This window comes from Carlito syrichta, unplaced genomic scaffold (genome assembly GCF_000164805.1).
Source record: "Carlito syrichta isolate Samal-C Ts95f unplaced genomic scaffold, Tarsius_syrichta-2.0.1 Scaffold253548, whole genome shotgun sequence".
Taxonomy (NCBI): domain Eukaryota; kingdom Metazoa; phylum Chordata; class Mammalia; order Primates; family Tarsiidae; genus Carlito; species Carlito syrichta.
This window is the reverse complement of record NW_007197644.1, coordinates 97,313-102,460: the sequence shown is the minus strand read 5'-3', so window position 1 is coordinate 102,460 and position 5,148 is coordinate 97,313.

The window sequence follows — 5,148 nt, the reverse complement described above, 5'->3', positions numbered from 1 at the left end:
GTGGAGAAAAAGGAACACTTTTACACTGCTGGTGGGAATGCAAACTAGTACAACCTCTTTGGAAGACAGTGTGGAGATTTCTGCAAGAACTAAAAATTGACCTTCCATATGACCCAGCAATCCCCCTACTGGGATTATACCCAGAGGAACGCAAATCATTCTACAAAAGAGATACTTGCACATGCATGTTTGTTGCAGCTCTATTCACAATAGCAAAAACATGGAACCAACCATGCTACCCATCGAGGCTGGACAAAATGTGGTCCATATACATGATGGAATATTATGCAACCATAAAGAAGGACAAACAAAAAAAAAAAAGAAGGACAAACATATGGACTTTGCAGCAACTTGGATGGATTTAGAGTCTATCTACTCAGTGATCTATCACAGAAACAAAGAGCAGAGTACCATATGTTCTCACTCATAAGCAGACCTTGAACAATTATAATACTGTAGGAAAGGGATGGGCAACAGTGGGAAACTGCTATGGAGGGGGGTAGGTGGAATTGGCAGTTAAGGGAAACTGCCAGGGGAGTGAGGGGCACACCTGATCATCAAGGGTAACTGCATAATGAACATTTGTATACCTAACCCTGAATTATACCTCATATCTTTAAAATTAAAAAAAGATGTATATGCCACCTAAAAAAAAAAAAGTGAATTTTTCAATTCAGTTATTGTATTTTCCTGCTCCAGAATTTGTTTGGTTCTTCTTTATAGCTTCTACTTCCTTGTTGATATTTTTACTTTTTTCATGCATCCTTTTCCTGATTTTAACTAGTTGTCTATGTTCTTTTTTATCTGGCTGAGCATCTTCAAAACAACTGACAGTTATTTTAAATGTTTTGTCAGGTGATTTAGAAATACATGTCTTTAAGGTATCTGAAGATTTATATCATTCCTCTGACTGGTCCATATTTCCCCATTTCTTTGTATGCCTTGTGATCTTTTGCTGAGATTTGGGCATTCGAATAAACAGCTACCTCTCCAAGTCTTTATGGATTGACTATGTGCAGAGAAAGACATTGGCCAATCTGCCTAGCTAAAAGGTCTTAGACCTCTTAAACATTTTCTGAGTATATGTCTTCTCCAGGCATGTGAGTGTGTTTTTTTCTTCCAGAATGTATGACTGCTTTCAACTGCTTTACTTTTCTGAGAGGCTTGCCCTGGCTACTTTTCAGGAGCTTTTGGTTTAATTTAAATTGTATTCTTTTGGCAATAATCTCTTGTTTCCCTGATGCCTGTTTGTGAGAATTCAGATCCCTGCTGCTAACATGCTGTAGCGTTTGCCTCTGTTTTAAGTGTGGCCTTTAACCTGGTTTCTAAACTATGCTGTTTTGCCATTAGCACTCCAAGTCAGGAAACACAGAAATCAGTCCCTTGAGCAGCTCCCAGACAAGCCAGAATGTTGGGTACAAGTGCCTTCTTTTCCTTCTATCCCAAAGGAGGAGCCAGGAATTAGAAGGTTTCTTCCCAGTGGTGCTGCACTGCACTGGGTAGAGAGAGATTAGAGTGAGCAAAATAACATAAATTTTCCTACACATTATTTTCTTTTCCTTGGCTATGTGTTTGCTTGGGTTCTGTAGCTTCTCAAATCATTACTAGAATAATTATAAAGATATTTTCATCTATACATTGCTATTATTTCTGAGTGTCCATATGATAATGAGGGTCTGGATATTTCTAGTCTGTCATCCTGCTGGTATTACACACATCAATTGATTTCTGACAGAAGTTAAAAGACAATGTTTGGAGAAATCATAGTCTTTTCATTAAATTGTCTGGAACAATTAGATATACAAAAAATAATAATCATAAAAAATAAATAATAAATATTTACTCATACTTCACACCACATACGTAGATTTGCATATTGAATTGTAAGCCAAATTGGAAAAAAATGAAAACTATGAAAATTCTAGAAGAAAACATAGAAGAAAAAATTGTGACCTTGGATTAGACAAAGATTTTTGTATGATACCAAAACGCATGAGCCATAAAAAATGTTCATAAATTGGACTTTGAGGCTGAGATGAGTGAATTTCCTGAGCCCGCGGGTTCGAGACTCGCCTGTGCAGCGAGATCTCCTCTCTACAATAAATCAAAAAATCAGCCGGGCATGGTAGCGCATGCCTGTAATTCCGGTTACTCGGAAGGCTGAGGTGGAAGGATCGCCGGAGCCCAGCGGGTCGAGGCTGCGGTGGCCGGGAGCGGCCACTGCACTCCAGTCTGGGTGACAGAGGGAGACTCCAACTCAAAAAATAAATAAATAAAAATAAAAATAAATTGGACTTTGTCAAGTTTTAAAACTTCTATTATTCTAATGATTCCGTTAAAAAGAAAGATATTTAAGATGTTAAATTTGCCGGGCTCAGTGGCTCAGCCTGTAATCCCACGCCTTTGGGAGGCTGAGGTGAGTGGATTGCTGAGTCCGCGGGTTCGAGATCCACCTGGGCAAATTGGCAAGACCTCATCTCAACAATAAATCAAAAATTAGCCAGACATGGTAGCACGTGCCTGTAATTCCAGCTACTTGGAAGGCTGAGGCGAAAGGATCGCCAGAGCCAAGCAGGTCGAGGCTGCAGTGACCAGGAGCGGCCACTGCACTCCAGTCTGGGTGACAGAGTGAGACTCCAATTCAAAAAAAAAAGATGTTAAATTTTATATTTATGTATTTTGCTATAATAAAATTGGGCTAAAAAGGGAAAAAATCAAGCCATGAACTGGGAGAGTGTGTATTAGATGAATATATCAATTTTAATTTCTTGAGTTTTAGCGTTGTTTTGTGGTTATTGCTTTTGCTACATTAAGCAACTTATTCTCAAATGGTTCAGGGGACAAATGTTTTTGTATTGTTTTTACAACTTTCTGAAAGTTTGAGGTTTGTTTTTTAATGAAGGCTACTCTAGTGATTATAACACTTGTTCAGATGAGCCTCAGTTAAACACAAATGTGGAATTATCAGAACCCCGAAAAGCACAAAATAAGCATGAAATTGATAAGACTTGGAAACTTTAGAAGGGGGCAGGTGGAATCTAAGATGATGCTCAGTTTTCAGGCCTAGAAGATAAGTTATTAGTGTCTTATTAGAAAAGGAAGAAAAATAGAAATGCATAAGTTAGGAAGAAGATTGTGGTTGAGAAAAGATGAGAGCAAGTTTATTTGGAAGATATTTTGAGTTGAGTAGTTCACAGTTTGATCAGATTCCCTGTGAGGATTTGGATAAGAAGAGCCGCTAAACACTGTTTAAATGTGTATGTGTGTACATGTGCACGTGCGCATGGATGTGTGTGTGTGTGTGTGTGTGTGTGTGTGTGTGTGTGTGTGTGTGTGTGTGTCTTTGGTGAGGGGAGCTGAGCAATGCTGGGCTTGCTTGCTCTGGGTCCACCCTGACAACTGTCTGAATGTGCTGCATTCCTATGATGAATTAGCCTTTTTACCAACACTCTGATTGTCCACACCTGTCGGGAATGAGCCTAAATGTATAATTGATTATTCTTGGAAGAGTGCCAAAAGAAAAAGCCAGAAACTTCTCAAGCTGTCTCCAGAACATAATGTATTTTCAGATCCCACAAATCCCCCATTGCCAAATGGTCTGTCAATAGCCTGGATCATTAAAGAGACTGGATGCATTTCGGTTGCACAGATGTGTCCTCTGACTACCTTATTATTTAATGCCTTCTATAAAGGTAACTTACAGCCCCAATACCTCATCTTGGCATTTGAAGCTCTTTCCAAACATGATTTTGTAGCCCAATTTTCTCTTGTCTCCCACCTGAGTCCTCGTTTCAACCAGCTCTGTCTCCTTTTTATTGTCAAAGCTTGTCATGTTCACTCCTACTTTTGAGATTTACTCTTCCTTTTCTGCCACTTGGAATTCAACTCACTGTCTGCAAAAAGAGCACTATGCTAGGGTTAGGGTGGAGACACTGATTCGATTAAGGTGCAACTGCAATACTCAAGGAAATTGCAGTTGCAGTAGAAACTGAGATACCTATATGTAGGAGAGGAGGATCTTCCTTATGAAGGCAGATGTGGGAGAGGAGCACATGCACCTTGAGATTGGACAGTTGTTTGCCCAGTTTTCAGGTCTCAAAGTCATAATTTACAATTATGACTTGCAGACATCAAGCCAACTTGTTCCTAAATCTTTCATTTACAACCGATTGAGCCTACTGCCTGGAAAAGTACATGACATGTTTTGCCATCTTCTCTGTCCCTCATTCTTCAGGCTTCAACTAAATAATATTCCCCTCAGAGTGGCCTCTCCTGGCCCACTCTTACTACCATCTTCAATACAATGAGAAAATCTATACTCATACTTTCCTTGTTTCTCATCAGGGAAAATAGCCAGGTGCACTATAAAGAACTGGAAGTAAAAACCAGAGAGTCTTGGAATCTCAGAAATGGAATGGACCTTAGCCAGCCCTTTGTGTGGCAGATGAGGAAACTGAGGTTCAAACAGGAAAAATAATTGACCAAATGCCACATAGTTCAGATGTTTTTGGTACAAGAAATTAAAATCTACATCCAAATAGGCTTACACAAAACAAATTACCAGTTTATATAACTGAATAGTCTAGAAGTATATCTAGCTTTAGATCAAATTTGACCTGGGACCTCAACAATAAGATTGGGATTAAGCCCCTTTCTTTCTCTCCCCCACCAATCCCCTTCTCTCCTTGGAGAGAGAAGATCCGAAATGGGTCTTAAGACATCCAGATCTACATGCTTCCTCCTCCCTGAGACTCCATTTTCCTCAAAAAATGCACCCAAAGCTCAATTCTTGTTTATCCAGATCCCCCTGCTTTGGTATACAGTAAATCTCTGAACTCATCACGGTAGCCATCAGAATGGGATATGCAAACTGGCTTAAGCAAAACAGTCTTGCCTTAAAACTGGAAGTAGGATCAGTTCACCAGTTCATGGCTGGGAGATGTTGGATGCTACTGTGAAGGGGAGAAGGTAGATGCTGAGGATACTGTACACAGAAGTCCACCACAGAAAGTCACTGGCATGGATTGCCTCAGCCCGCGGGTTCGAGACTTACCTGGTCATCTTGGCGAGACTTTGTCTCTATGATAAATCAAAAATTAGCCGGGTGTGGTAGCATGCGCCTATAGTTCCAGCTACTTGGAAGGCTGA